Below are 16,705 nucleotides of genomic sequence, written 5' to 3' on the forward strand. Positions count from 1 at the left end.
ATCTCACTCTTATTTGACCAAATTATCTCTCCTCTTCAGGCCGGCTTTGTCCCAAACCGATCAACGGCTGTCAATTTACATACAATATTCGCAGTACTCAATCACATTGAACTGTACCATTCCCACGGCTACGATACTAATAGATGCCAAAAAGGCATTTGATTCCCTAGAGTGGCTTTTCTCACATTCAGCGCTTACTAAACTGGGCTTCCCTCGTGGCTTTTACAATCTCATCCGCCTCCTCTAGGCAAGCCCTGTAGCCCGGTTTTGGGTGAACGGAGAACATACGGACCAATTCCATTTATCGAGAGGCACCAGGCAGGGTTGCCCACTCTCGTCTCTACTGTTTATAATCGCTTGAGCGGCATCTCCAGGAGCGACATCTCCAGCGGGGTCTCAGATTCCTCCGGGGCCCTCTCCTGGCCTCCCTATGTGCGGACGACGTTCAGTGATTTGTTTGCAATCCTGAGACTAACCTCCCTCCGGTCCTTCGGGAAGTGGTGTCATCTCTGTCCTGGTTATAAACTGGACCAAGTCTGAAATAGTTCAGCTGATGAATGCCATGCTCCCCTTCACGCTCGACTTTGCACTGCGCTGATGCAATGATCCCCCTCTGTATCTTCCTATTATACTCCATTGCACAGCATCAGAAGTCATCTGCCTTAATTACGGTCCCACGATCGAATGACTTTCGGCGCAAATAGAGTGGTGGATAGCGGTTGATAATCCTCCCACTATCGATTGCCTATAGGATAGCCATTATTAAGATGGTTGAGCAGCCCCTTTTTTCATTTCTTTTTCTAAATGTTCCCATTCCACTCACGGCCATGATTTTCAAGATGCTTTGTAGGTTGTTAATTAGACTAGTCTGGGCCGGCGGACAAGCCTGTATACGTTGGCAAACACTCAAGATGCCTTTCACATGTAGTGGATTTGGGGTACTAGACTTTTATATATATTATTTAGTAGCGCAAATACACTATACATATTTTTGGTATCACCCCGACATAAGGCTACAATACTTAAAACCTGAATTGTCACAGGCTCGCCCCTGCACTCTCTCCACTATTCTCCCTCATGGGCTCACGAGATCACCTACCCAGATACAAACACTGCATACCACATGCTGGGCCTAGGAAAGTCTTTGCTGGTACTTGCAGGCTGACCGCCTGTATTCCCCACATTTGCCGCCACCAAACAATCCATGTCTATCTCCAACCACTGAAACACTGACAAGACAAACACTTTACCGATTTGAACTTCACCCTATAAGGGACCTGTTTCACGAGGCCCAGTTGCATTTAGTATCTGACCTTCCTGCAGGTACGACGTGTCCTCGATGGTCAAATTTCTCCTACACAGAGCTCAAGCTTCCATAGTCGATGCACTAAAATCCTCGACAACGGTACCGAAATAATTCCCCCTGCTCTCCACAGTTATTATATCACCCAACAGTGCTCATCTTGTTTCCCGATATACCACTTACTCAAGACATAGGCAACAAACAATGGCGGACCACAATAGCTGCACCTCACTGCTATATTCCTCTTGTAATTATCCAAACGTGATGATATATGGTGTGCACATGCAACTCCTGCACCTGCTGTTGTTAGGTGCAAACTGCAAAGCAGAATAGAAACGGTACTAGCGTTGAGAGGTGCACTCCCAAAGTGTCTTTTCCAATAAGTAAGACTGACCAATTCCTTTATGTAATGCAATCATTTATTTTAAACGTAATCAGATTCACTCCTTCTTATACTTGCCTCTTCATGAACTGGTTTGAGAGGGAGCATGCCTGGAGCAAGTGTGCCTTCCTCTGGACTAAGTATATCATTTATTGGGGGAGGACGAGGTACATAGACAATATCATTTGTCTCTGGTCTGGCTCAGAAATACAGTTGAATGAATATCTTACATACCTTAACAGTAACCCCTTAAATGTTCAACTCACCATGTTACATCATGAGGAGCGCATTGATTTCCTTGACATCCAGTTTTTTGTCATGGAAGGGATGGTCCACAGCACACTGTTCAGGAGGTCAACAGCTTGTAATAGCGTACTTCAAGCATTCAGTGCCCTTGCCAATTCCGTCATTTCTAATATTTCTAATATTCCAAATGGCGAAATGGTACTGGCACGACGCATCTGCAGTGAAGAGAAGGGCTTTAAGGAGAATATCTCTAACATCAAAGAACATTTCCAGCAAAGGGGTTATAATCGGAAAATCCTGTACAAAGCAGAGTAGAGGGCATTGAGCCTATCTAGGTCTGACACACTAAGGTACAACACATCTAGGAAGACATGGAAACGCCACGCCAAGGACCAGCCTAGAGAAAAGGTTGCATTTTTCACTAATTACACAGCACATAGTGATAGAATTTTCAAGGCTTTTAGGAGACATTGGCACCTACTGTTGGATATTCCCACATTGCACCCCTTCATCAATGACAATCCCTCACTGGCACATAGGAGGGGACATACTTTAAGGAGATCCCTATGTCCCAGTTACATCACAACCCAGAAAGCGTCCACCAGCACATGGTTGCCGCCCACCCCTATGGGTTTTTACACCTGTACCAACTGCAACATTTGTTGTTTTGGCCAGAACAAAAGGAAATAATTTAGTTTTAATGCAAAATCTGTACATTGAATCCAACATTTCACAAATTGCAACATGCAGTATGTGGTTTATATTCTGGAATACCCATGCAGTACGATATACGTTGGCAGCACTGTGTGCAATCTGAAAATGAGAATACAAGAACATCGCCGGGCTCCTATCAACGGTGATGACAGATATCCCTTGACTGAGCATTATCATACCACACATGCAGGTGAGGCCCGTTCAGTTTTTGTGGCATCGACCACATCCCATCCAACAACCTGGGGGGAGTTAGAGAATTGACACTACATCAGACAGAGTCCAAATGGATTTGCAGATTACAGTCGGTTATCAAAAGGGCATAACACCGACCACGAGTTTCACTGTTTCCTGACATAAGCTCGTTGACTGAGGTACTGCACCTTGGCTCTCAGCTCAGGGTCACCCCGACCCACCCTCACCAAGGCCCAGCATTAGTGCATCGGCCATTGGGTAAACCTTTTCAGACAACACAGTAGGGACGTACGGGGGGGTCATGGTATCATGTGATCCATACAGTACACACCAGGTTTCTACCACAGGGGAGGTGACTGATTCTCTTATTAGGGCCCCCTTTTGGGGTGTGCAGCATGATCTTACAATTATGGTATGAGTCACTCCCACCCCGCCAAGTGGTTCAACAGCTTTTTTTATATTTCTCTTTTAATGTTTTACTCCAGTTCTCATTCTGTGTTCAGGCCCCCGCCATCGAGGCACTGTATAAGGAATAACAAGCTTGTGCACTTTGTTGTACAGATTCGTTGGGACATTTCCACCATTGCTGTCTGCCATTATATTTGTTTACTTTTCACTAATACCATAGCATGCTAGGCCTAACAAGCTGTGGTTTGATCACGAAATATCTATTAGCACATAATCGATCTAGTTACCCGTACACGGAGTGGCTATCTCCAACCTGCCATTCCATTTATTTTAATTTCCTTATGGTGTGACCCTAGTTCGGCCCAACGTGCACCATTTCAACAGTCTTCTTCCTTTAGGAAGCGCTGGGACCAATATGTTCTGACATTTGTTTTACATGGTCATAACCTATTACAGGACCTTCGGTTTCAAGAGGGGACCCAGGGGGAGCTAGGCGCGAGCCGGTCTCCCCCTGGGTATTTGCGTACAATGGAGCTGCCACCCAGGTGCGGAGGCTGGGGCAATTAGGGAGGCAGGAGGCGCGAGAAGGGGAGGTTATAAATAGAAGGCTGGCGGGGCGGGAAGCTCACTGTGTCCAAGGGAGGCAGGAGGAAGGGATTGCAGTTCTTTGTCGTGTCTGGCAGCCCTGGGTCCTGCGTCACTGACCTTATTGCCAAGTTTGAGGAGATGGCGTTGTCTGAGGAAGTGCAGGAAGCCTTCCGGGTGCTCAGCGCGGCTGGCAGAGACGACCTGCTACAGCCGGGAGTACCGGGCGAGGCATGGGTGGGGCTTGCTCGCTCCAAACGTAAATTGGCGCGTGGAGTCTCATTGGCAGTGGCTGCCTGCCTGTCCCCACAGCCTGCAGGGGAAGAAAAGTGCACGGCGCCCATGCTGGTGATGCCTGAGGCAGTAGTGGCTGTCGGGTTGGAGGAGCCGGTTGATTCCCATGAGGTGGCTTAAGGGAGTGCACAGGTATGTGCGCCGCCCCGTTTTCATGTAGGCGAGCGCCGCGTGAAAGTGGGCGGAAGGAGGGGGCGGTCTCTAAGTCAAGCCCTGGCTCGAGTTGATGGACATGTTGTTAATAGTAGGAGGGGGAGGCGGGCAAAGAGTGCTGAGACAGTGGCTGTTTCACGCTGCCAGCTGCAGGACCAAGCTAATTCCCCGAGTGCAGTTCACTGGATTGGTGCGGCATGGGGGAGCTCAGCTATTGAACGTCCATGGGCAGACTTATGTTTTGAGCCCTGCCCCAAATTTGTCATATCTATACCCCACAGTTTTGCCCACGGAGGCCCCCTCGGTTGGGCAAACAGGAATGTTGCCGCAAAGGAATGTCAGCCTGGTCTCCAGTGCATTCCTGGTAGGTCAGGACCCAAGTGGTGGGGACGCATCAAGGCAGGCAAGGGTGAACGGTGGCACGGAGGCATTGCAGCTGCCTATTTGGCAACAGCATTTGCAGGATACAGGGCCCCTGGTTCCCCATGAGGCTGTTAGAGGCCAGGAGGCTCAGCAGTTTGCCAGCCCAGCCAGGATGGAGGAACGACAGAGTTTGCGCTTGGGAGGGCCATTCCAGAAGGCTGTGCAGGAGCCGCAGGGGGGGTCAGTGGGTATGGGTGGGGAATGGCAGTTCGTCCGGAGAGGTTCAGGGTGTCGGGAGCGGGAACATGGGGGGTGCATTGGGGGTTAAGGAACTGCCAGGCTTGAGCGGCTTGAAGGGCAAGGTGCCAGTTTCAAAGAGGAAAGCGGCTGGCAAAAGGAAGGTGGGGACAGAGCACGCTGCGGCTCCGTCGGGGGGGGTTTCTAGAGGGAGGGAGATCTGGAGCGGATTTCCCTTCGCATGCAGGCAAATCAACTGCTGCAAAAGATATTTATTGGCCTTTTTATGATGGAGGGGTTGGTGACGGGGAAATGTCGGGGGAAGTGGGGCAAATTATGGTGGATGTGGTGAACAATTGGTATTGGATGCAGACGGCGACGATCTGGAAGAAGGGGAATTGAGAGAAGGGGATTGTGGGGACGAGGGGGAGAAGCCTTTGAATTCTGTGGGGGTTCAGAGGGGTACCTTGGGGCACAACAGTGTTCTTAATCTTTTGCAGAAGTCAAGTGCGGACCGAGCAATGGTACAGGATTCTACAACCATGACTCACCAACAGGATGCCCCTCAGGCCTTCCGCAAGAGAGCAGCTCAGTTACCAAAAGGTAAGGCAGGGTGGCGGACAGTTTGGAAACAAGAGGGGGGTCAACCACAGAAATCCACCAGGTCCATTGGAGTTGGGGAGGAGAGGGTTTTGGACAAGGTTCTCCCTGGGGCTGTGCAGCAAGGTAATTGTCAGGAGGTAAGGGTGGGGAATGACGCTGACAAAGATGTTCAGGAGACCAAGGCAATGGGAAAAGATGACAAAGAGACAGTAGAAGAGGATAATAATATACACAAGAAGTTACCTTACATGGGGATTGGTATGCCATTAGGTTCCCATCCATCGGAGAAGACCAAGAGCAGGATTTGGTGTCATGAATTTGTGGATGTCTTTAAGTTGTTACATCGGGATATTCAGGCCAAAGAAGGCTCAAAGGAGGACAAATGGGAATTGGGCAGAAGACTAGGGTCCCCAAAACTATTGAGAACTGGACATCTGCCGTTCTCATTTACGCTAGCATCTATTGTGAAAAACATCAGGATAGAGCAGTAGCAATGTTCAAGTACATGGATATCATAAGGAAAGCTCAGAACAATTTTGGGGGTATGCTTGGTTGTCATATGATGAGGAGTTTAGAGCTCATATGAGCGTTTTTAATGACAGACCCTGGGGTGATGTGGGCACAGAGTTGTGGTTACAATGGATGGCGTCTTCGCAGCCACCTGCTACCACTCATACTGCAAGTGGGTTGCCGGTATCTTATCGGCCCTTTCAGTACTGTCCTGCCCAGCCTGGGGCGGGGTTTAGTGGCAGGGGTCAGACACCTGTTTTCGGGGCCTGTTGGAACTTCAAAAGAGGATTTTACAGTAGGCAATTCTGCAGGTACAAGCATGAGTACTCCCAATGTGGTGGTAAACTTTCCCTCACACAATGTTTTGCAGGTCAGCGATGGGATGACCAAGGAAGGGGGCAGAGAGAAAGAGATCAGGTTTCCCAATTTGTACCAAAGGACTCATACACCAATTAGGTTGGAGATCTTGGCTAACTGGCTGGAAGCTTATCCAGACACTGAGGCTGCCACCAGATTATTTTGGGGTTTCAAAGAAGGTTTTAAGAAAGGCTACCAGGGTCCCAGTCAGAGCAGGTGGTCTGACAATCTTAAGTCAGCTAAGGAATTTCCAAAGGTGGTCCAACAGAAGTTACAGGCGGAGGTGGATGCAAGCAGAGTGGTGGGTCCTTTTGTTAGTTGTCCAATGCACAATTTGATTGTCTCTCCTCTGGGGGTGGTGCCTAAAAAGAAAGCCGTGGAGTTCCGTTTGATTCACCACCTGTGCTGGCCTGAGGGCTCCTTTGTTCATGACTTCGTATCCCAAGTGGATTCTAGCGTGTCCTAGGCATCCATGGACGATGCGCTGAGGTTGGTCAGGTCAGCAGGGAGAGCTGCACAATTAGCAAAAAGTGACATACAGTCTGCTTTTTGTCTATTACCCGTTCATCCTTCTGATTTTGAGCTGTTAGGCATGCATTTTCAAGGGGCATTCTATGTAGATAAAGTTCTTCCCATGGGGTGTTCTGTATAAGTATGGGCGAAATTTGCGAATTCGCGTTCCGCAAATTCGCGCGAAATCGAATTCGCAATTTGCAAAATCCGCGAATTCGTGCGAATTTGCGGATTTTTGGTTTTTTTGTGTGTTTGCGGGTTTTTTTGCGTGTTTGCGGGGCTTTTTGCGTGTTCGCGGGCCGCTTGCATGGCGAAGTTACCCATGCGGTCGTGTATGGGCACAACACCCTCTGGTTCACCACTGCCACCCTCTGGTTCATCACTGCCACCCTCTGGTTCAGCACTGCCACTCTCTGGTTCACCCCTGCCACCCTCTGGTTCAGCACTGTCACCCTCTGGTTCACCACTGCCACCCTCTGGTTCACGACTGCCACCCTCTGGTTCATCACAGCACCTCTGGTTCACCACTGCCACCCTCTGGTTAACCACTGTCACCCTCTGGTTCAGCACTGCCACCCTCTGGTTCATCACTGCCACCCTCTGGTTCACCCCTGCCACCCTCTGGTTCACCACTGCCACCCTCTGGTTCATCACAGCACCCTCTGGTTCTCCCCTGCCACCCTCTGGTTCAGCACTGTCACCCTCTGGTTCACCACTGCCACCCTCTGGTTCACAACTGCGACCTTCTGGTTCATCACAGCACCTCTGGTTCACCACTGCCACCCTCTGGTTAACCACTGTCACCCTCTGGTTCAGCACTGCCACCCTCTGGTTCACCACTGCCACTCTCTGGTTCACCACTGCCACCCTCTGGTTCACCCATGCCACCCTATGGTTCACCCCTGCCACCATCTGGTTCATCACTGCCACCCTCTGGTTCACCCCTGCCACTCTCTGGTTCACCCCTGCCACCCTCTGGTTCAGCACTGCCACCCTCTGGTTCAGCATTGTCACCCTCTGGTTCACCCCTGCCACCCTCTGGTTCATCACTGTCACCCTCTGGTTCATCACTGCCACCCTCTGGTTCACCACTGCCACCCTCTACCGAGACCTTTTGTGACGCAGCAGCAGCACAAAAGATGCGCCATGGTGCTTGGTATTAACAACGTGACACATCTGAGAGATGCGTCACGTTGTAAAGCCCTGCGCCATCAGGAGGCGTTCCGGCGCAGGGAGGGCGTTCCTGCGCAGGAACGCCTCCTAAAAGTGGCTGAGTCACTTTTAGGCCAATGCTGCGTCAAAACCCTGCGCCTGCTTGAAGCAGGCGCAAGGCTTGATGCAGCATTGGGGAGATAGGGCCCCCAGAGCATTGCTGGCGCTGCGTCGCAAGTGCGACGCAGCTCCAGCAATGCGCTGCTTTTACGGCACAGATGCGTGACACATCTGTGCCGTTTTTGCCACATGGTGTGCCGCAATGTAAATGCGGCGCACCATGGGTGGCAGAGCTGCGGCGCACAATAACTGGCGCATCCCTGGAGATGCGCCAGTTATTGTAAATCTGCCCCTATACATTTAGCCAACGAGGGAGCACTTACTGATAAGACAGTAGAAAGTTGAGTAGAGGTATTGCACAAAAAGGTGGCATCTTCGTGGACAAACACTCAGGGCGGGATTCATTCTGCCCACTGTTAGACTCGTTTTTTGTGCCCTTCTGCCCTCTGTTAGACTCGTTTTTCCCTTGTTTTTCTTCCCTTCTGCCTTCTGATTTTGAGCTGTTAGGCATGCATTTTCAAGGGGCATTCTATGTAGATAAAATTCTCCCCATGAGATGTTCTGTATAAGTATGGGCGAAATTTGCGAATTCGCGCGAAATCGAATTTGCAATTTACAAAATCTGCGAATTCGTGCGAATTTGCGGATTTTTGTTTTTTGCGTGTTTGCGGGGTGTTTTTGCGTGTTCGTGGTTTTTTTGCGTGTTTGCGGGGCTTTTTGCGTGTTCGCGGGCCGCTTGCATGGCAAAGTTACCCATGCGGTCGTGAATGGGCACAGCACCCTCTGGTTCACCACTGCCACCCTCTGGTTCATCACTGCCACCCTCTGGTTCAGCACTGCCACTCTCTGGTTCACCCCTGCCACCCTCTGGTTCAGCACTGTAACCCTCTGGTTCACCACTGCCACCCTCTCGTTCACGACTGCCACCCTCTGGTTCATCACAGCACCTCTGGTTCACCACTGCCACCCTCTGGTTAACCACTGTCACCCTCTGGTTCAGCACTGTCACCCTCTGGTTCATCACTGCCACCCAGTGGTTCACCCCTACCACCCTCTGGTTCACCACTGCCACCCTCTGGTTCATCACAGCACCCTCTGGTTCACCCCTGCCACCCTCTGGTTCAGCACTGTCACCCTCTGGTTCACCACTGCCACCCTCTGGTTCACAACTGCGACCCTCTGGTTCATCACAGCACCTCTGGTTCACCACTGCCACCCTCTGGTCAACCACTGTCACCCTCTGGTTCAGCACTACCACCCTCTGGTTCACCACTGCCACTCTCTGGTTCACCACTGCCACCCTCTGGTTCACCCATGCCACCCTCTGGTTCACCCCTGCCACCCTCTGGTTCACCCCTGCCACCATCTGGTTCATCACTGCCACCCTCTGGTTCACCCCTGCCACCCTCTGGTTCACCCCTGCCACCCTCTGGTTCAGCACTGTCACCCTCTGTTTCACCCCTGCCACCCTCTGGTTCATCACTGTCACCCTCTGGTTCATCTCTGCCACCCTCTGGTTCACCACTGCCACCCTCTACCGAGACCTTTTGTGACGCAGCGGCAGCACAAAAGATGCGCCATGGTGCTGGGTATTAACAACGTGACGCATCTGAGAGATGCGTCACGTTGTAAAGCCCTGCGACATCAGGAGGCGTTCCGGCGCAGGGGAGGGCGTTCCTGCGCAGGAACGCCTCCTAAAAGTGGCTGAGTCCCTTTTAGGCCAATGCTGCGTCAAAACCCTGCGCCTGCTTGAAGCAGGCGCAAGGCTTGATGCAGCATTGGGGAGATAGGGCCCCCAAGAGCATTGCTGGAGCTGCGTCGCAAGTGCGACGCAGCTCCAGCAATGCGCTGCTTTTACGGCACAGATGCGTGATGCATCTGTGCCGTTTTTGCCACATGGTGCGCCGCAATGTAAATGCTGCGCACCATGGGTGGCAGAGCTGCGGCGCACAATAACTGGCGCATCCCTGGAGATGCGCCAGTTATTGTAAATCTGCCCCTATACATTTAGCCAACGAGGGAGCACTTACTGATAAGACAGTAGAAAGTTGAGTAGAGGTATTGCACAAAAAGGTGGCTTCTTCGTGGACAAACACTCAGGGCGGGATTCATTCTGCCCCCTGTTAGACTCGTTTTTTGTGCCCTTCTGCCCTCTTTTAGACTCGTTTTTTCCTTGTTTTTCTTCCCTTCTGCCCTCTGTTAGACTCATTTTTCCCTTGTTTTTCTGCCTTTCTGCCCCCTGTTAGACTCGTTTATTGTGCCCTTGTGCCCTCTGTTAGACTCATTTTTCCCTTGTTTTTCTGCCCTTCTGCCCTCTGTTAGACTCATTTTTTGTGCCCTTCTGCCCTGTTATTCCCTTGTTTTTGTGCCCTTCTGCCCTCTGTTAGACTCGTTTTTTGTGCCCTTCTGCCCCGTTAGACTCGTTTTTTGTGCCCTTCTGCCCTCTGTTAGACTCATTTTTCCCTTGTTTTTCTGCCCTTCTGCCCTATGTTAGACTGCTTTTGTGCCTTTCTGCCCTCTGCATCACCACATCATCACTCAGCGCTACCCCAGCATCACTCAGTACCACCACATTATCACTCAGCACCACCACATTATCACTCAGCACCGCCACAGCACCACTCAGCACCACCACAGCATCACTCAGCACCACCACAGCACCACTCAGCACCACCACAGCACCACTCAGCACCACCACAGCACCACTCAGCACCACCACAGCATCACTCAGCACCACCACAGCATCACTCAGCACCACAACAGCACCACTCAGCACCACCACAGCATCACTCAGCACCACCACAGCACCACTCAGCGCCACCACAGCATCACTCAGCGCAACCACAGCATCACTCAGCGCCACCACATTATCACTCAGAACAACCACAGCACCACTCAGCACCACCACAGCATTACTCAGCACCACCACAGCATCACTCAGCACCACCACAACATCACTCAGCACCACCACAGCACCAATCAGCACCACCACAGCACCACTCAGCGCCACCACAGCATCACTCAGCACCACCACAGCATCACTCAGCACCACCACATTATCACTCAGCACCACCACAGCACCACTCAGCACCACCACAGCATCACTCAGCACCACCACAGCATCACTCAGCACCACCACAGCACCACATAGCACCACCACAGCATCACTCAGCACCACCACAGCATCACTCTGCACCACCACAGCACCACTCAGCACCACCCCAGCATCACTCAGCACCATCTCAGTATCACTCAGCACCACCACAGCACCACTCAGCATCACCACAGCACCACTCAGCACCACCACAGCACCACTCAGCGCCACCCCAATATCAATCTGCGCAACCATTCAACAACAACTGGTTCAAATATGTTCTCTCAATGTTTCAAACTTTATTACAAATGTCACAAAAAGATGTTAATATTTCACTTCTGTTCTTGGATTTTCGTCACAATAAAATACACTGAGCATAATCTTCACAAAAGTTATTTACAAAAGTTTAAGCTATTGCCATTATAAATTAAAATCACTTTTATTTAAGTATTAATTATTTAAAAAAATTAAAAGCCATTGTAATTTGTAATATTAATACAGCTATGTCACGTAAATACAAACATGTTGCATTACAAATGCTATAGGTGTCACATTTGCGAAAGTTATAACTATTGGCATTGTAAATGACAAAGCTATTCATTTAGCTATTTTCAAAACCAACACATAAATAAAAAAAATTGTCATTTACAAGACCAATAGCTCAAACTTTCCTAATGCGAGACCTATTGCATTGCAAATGCTTGTTTTTATATCTGTCAGTGCTTCCTGTTGAGGTTTAATTTTCGTGACAGGCGCCTCATTGCCTACTTGTAACTATTCTCTGACCCTGCTTCAAGGGTCAGAGCAGGGGCAGAGAATAGTTGCAAGTAGGCTACGAGGCGCCAGGAAGCCCTTACAGGCTTACAGCAGCAGGTGCCCAAGTTGAAGTTAATTTCTTTGTAACCTTTTTGTAAAAGGTTCCAAAAATTAGCTTCAACTTTTGCACCTGCTGATTCGCGGATTTTACCGCGATTTCGCGAGATTCGCGGATCGCAAAATCGCGGAAAATCCGCAAATTCCACGAACGGAACGAATTTTCAGCCCATGCTTAGTTCTGTATCCTGTGCACCATTTAAAACCTGTAGCACTTTTCTGCAGTGGCGATTTACTTACATTGGTGGTCATGACCTCATTTGTCATTATTAGATGACTTCATGTTCATTGGAGTTCAGAACACAGGACAATGTCAGAAGGCTTTGCACACCTTCCAGTCTATGGCTCAGGAGCTGGGTGTGCCGTTGGCAGCGGAAAAAACTAAAGGTCCAAGTACAAAACTGACTTTCTTGGGAATTTAAATTGACACTATGGAGATGGTAGCAAGATTACCAGCAGAGAAAGTACAGGAGATTTCATCATTTTTGTCATCTGTGATTGAGGAGTGCAAATTGGAGCTCCGGAAGGTGCAAACATTGTTGGGCTATCTAAATTTTGCATGTAGGGTGGTCAGGGCTGGGAGAACTTTCTGTAGGAGGTTGGGTATGTCCATGTCAGGGGCCTATCTCCCTCATCACAGAGTGCGCATTTCAGCAGCCACTAGGGCAGATGTGCCTGGTTGATTTTTCTGGCTGACGTCAATGGAGTGTCTTTGTTTTTTGCGGAGGAAGACATGATTTGGCAAATACAGATTTACTCGGACGCGTCTGGTGCGAAAGGTTTTGGCATATTCTGGGAGGGGCATTGGTGCGCTGAAAGTTGGCCAGTGCATTGGCTACAACAGGGTCGCAGTATCGCCTTCTTAGAGTTTTTTCCTCTCCTTGTGGCATTGTATGTACGGGGAGGGGAATTCCAGAATAGACCAGTATTGTTTAATGTAGACAATTTAGCTGTGGTTGAATTGATCAATAAACAAAAGGCCAAGGATTTGAGAGTTCTGAGGTTGCTACGTGCCTTTGTGCTTAAATGACTGCAGCTGAACATTGTTTTTAAAGCGAGACATATACCAGGGGTCAATAATTGTATAGCGGACGCTCTGTCTGGTTTTCAGTGGGTGAAATTGCACAAGCTGGCGCCTGGGACAGAACCCAACAAGACTCAGATCCCACAGAATGTCTGGGCATGGGGGGAATGAGAATTGTCGAATGGGTAGAGAAATCAGTAGCGGCCTCTACAAGAAGAAGCTATCAGCAAGCCTGGAGCGAGTTCTTAAGCTATGGTAACACATTTGCTGCGCCTGGGAGGATGGTGGATGATGAACAGTTTTCATTAGGTTTTGTGTTACACCTGATAGATAAAGGTTTTTCCCACACTACTATTTCTGGCAAACTGTCTGGGGTTTCTCTTTATGGGCAGTTGCGGTGGGGTAGGGACTTGGTGGGAGGGGTGTTAGTGAAAAGGGTGCTTAGAGGTTTAAGTAGGGAACAGGCTGGTAGCAAGCCTTCGCGCCAGCCGGTGACATTTGATTTGTTGCAAAGGATGTTGTTACAGTTGCCTTCTTGCTGTTACAAAGAGTTTGAGTATTGTAAGTTTGGTTATGTTTTGTATGGTTGTTTTTTGGGGCATTCAGAGCATCTGAGTTACTAGGTGTGCGACATGAGGGGGGCTTAAGCAGTGACGAAGTTGTTATAGAAGAGCACAGGTTGAGATTCTAGTTTAGGGCTTCAAAGATGGATCAATTGGGCTGGGGAAAGTGGGTTTTCTTGAACAGGAGCGGGGTGGGGCCATGTTGTCCTGTGGGGGAATGGGAGGTTTTCAAAGCTTCCAGTTTTTTCACACCAGGAATTATATTTTGCCATGAGCAGGGGCGTCAGATTTCTGTCGCTCAGCTGTTGGCTGTCCGTATTGGGGCAGCAACGGAGGCTGCGAGATTGGGCTGGTCTTGGTCAGACATACGTAGGATTGGGAGGTGGAAATCCAAATGTTGCAAAAAATATGTTCGGAAATGATTTTCAATACACCACTTGTGTTTCTATGGTAATGCTTGTTTTTCTACCTAGGTCAGATCCCAGGGCTTGTAAGTTCGAAAAAGACAACATGGATAGTAGGACACTGCTTTGTAAAGTGAGCTGCAGTTTATGCTGAGAAACAGATTTGTGGGAGATCGCTTGGACTTACCAGTGTTAGCCATGAGGTGGTATGGAAGGGTAAAGGGGGAATGTGTTGGGGGGGGTTTGTTCCCCATGTTGTCTCTGATGTGTTTTAGGGGGGGCCCTCTGGATTTGCTTGCCATTCACCTTGGCGAGAATGATCTAGTCGACTTATCTGGCCTGACTCTCATAAAAATAATGAAATTGGATCTGGCTGTCATCAAGTCTAACTGGGAGGGCATTACAGTGATTTGGACTGAATTCATCACGAGGCTGCACTGGAGAGGAGCAAGAAACCATGCAGCTTTGGAGAAGGTGGGACGAAAGCTTAATAGAGCCATGAGACTTTACTGTGAGGGCATTGGAATAAAGGTTATATCTCACCTCACCCTCATATACAGCACCGAGGAGCATCTTTTTCGTGAGGATGGGGTGTATTTGTCTCAGATGGGGCAAGGATTCTATTTGCTGGAATTAAGGGATTTGATTGCTCAAATATGGAAAGAGAATATATGGTACTCCCACAGTTTGACATAATTTTCTCCTTGGTGGGGCAGGAAAACTCTTTTCGGTTTTCCTGGATGGCGGAATTTGCTGGGGGGGGTGGGCAGACTTGAGCGGGATTGTCCATACTCCAAGGGGGGATGTGGGGCACACAGTCACGTGGAAAGGAAATGAGAATGAGGGGGATCTCGCAACAGGAGTCAGTTCTTCTGGGTTTGCTTGGGTCAAAATTGGGGGTTATGCTTTTGTAGATAGGTTAAGATAAGCTGGGGGAATGGTTTTATCACATAATGGGAAAAATGTCCTTGGAAAAATTTACTTTGCACCTGTCTTAATAAAGTCCCTTTTTTGCTAACTAAAAAGTTGTGGATCAATGTTTATCCTAGTTGCTGTGACAACCAACGTGCCATGAACACTACGGTATGTGCTGACACTACCACATGTCATACGCACAGGGCGAATAGCGTAAATATCCGGCTTCTGGCTAAAAAATGTGCTTGGAAAATTTACTTTGCATCTGTCTTAATAAAGTGGCCTTTTTTGCTAACTAAAAAGTTGTGGATCGTGAGTTATTGTGCGAGGGGGGACCCAGGAGGAGCTAGGTCCGAGCCGGTCTCCCCCTGGGTATTTTCGCACAATGGAGCGGCCACCCAGGTGTGGAGGCAGGGGCAATTAGGGAGGCAGGAGGCGCGAGAAGGGGAGGTTATAAATAGAAGGCTGGCGGGTCGGGAAGCTCATTGTGCCCAAGGGAGTCGGGAGGAAGGGATTGCAGTTCTTTGTCCCACCCACCCTTCCCTCTTTTTTCCTCTGTTACATTTTGTCTGGTTTTGTTTTTATAGCCTTGGCTACTGCCAGGGGTGCCATAATTTCTGTGCCACGGTAAGACAGGTTTTTCTTTAGCCATTTAGCCTGGTAGGCGGAATTTGCTAGGGGGGGTGGGCAGCCTTGAGCGGGATTGTCCATTCTCCAAGGGGGGAGGTGGGGTGCACAGTCACGTGGAAAGGAAATGAGAATGAGGGGGAGCTCGCAACAGGAGTCAGTTCTTCCGGGTTTGTTTGGGGTCAACATTGGGGGTTATATGTTTTTGTAGATAGGTTAAGATAAGCTGGGGGAATGGTTTTATCACATAATGGCAAAAATGTGCTTGGAAAAATGTACTTTGCACCTGTCTTAATAAAGTGCCCTTTTTGCTAACTAAAAAGTTGTGGATCAATGTTTATACTAGTTTCTGTGACAACCAACGTGCCATGGACACTACGGTATGTGCTGACACTACCACATGTCATACGCACAGGACGAATAGCGTAAATATCCGGATTCCCGCTAGCCACACTCTGTCCTACAAGTCTTTCTTCATCCCTCCTTCTCTTTCTTTCCCACGGTTTCTGAGCTCATATAGGAGGCATATTGGTCAGTCTTTCCACTCCACACTGGCGTCCCGAGAAGGAGAGTACACGACGTGCAGCATATAAGGTAGATACTATTCCGACATTACACTCTTGTGCCGCATACAGCATTGTGAATTATGCTACAGTTTATCACTCTGGCTCACTCCATAGCTATGCACTGTGTACTATTTTACAGTCACTTTCTTGTGACCTCGTCTTTGATTCAGCCCATTTCCCGCAGAAGGCACACTAACAGGGGCTGGTTGTTTTCGATGCATCAAATGACAGTTATTTGATTTGCTCATGTGACAATCCCAGTCCACCTGTTGCTCTTGTAAATTTGCGTGTGCCAGATACCATTACTCTATGGTTTTAACATATGGGAGGTGGTGTGTGCCGTATGAGGAGCGGCAGACAGGCAGCATCCACATAACATCCTCCACTGTGATTCAGTGCAGTTTTTAACTCCTTCGTACAACCACCCAGACCCTGTTTATATGTACATGTAATTTCACTCTCGCACCTCATGCACACAGCCCGGTTGCTCTCCGCTTCTGGATACTT

The sequence above is a fragment of the Lissotriton helveticus genome, chromosome 7 (assembly GCF_964261635.1).
Source record: "Lissotriton helveticus chromosome 7, aLisHel1.1, whole genome shotgun sequence".
NCBI classification, from domain to species: Eukaryota; Metazoa; Chordata; class Amphibia; order Caudata; family Salamandridae; genus Lissotriton; species Lissotriton helveticus.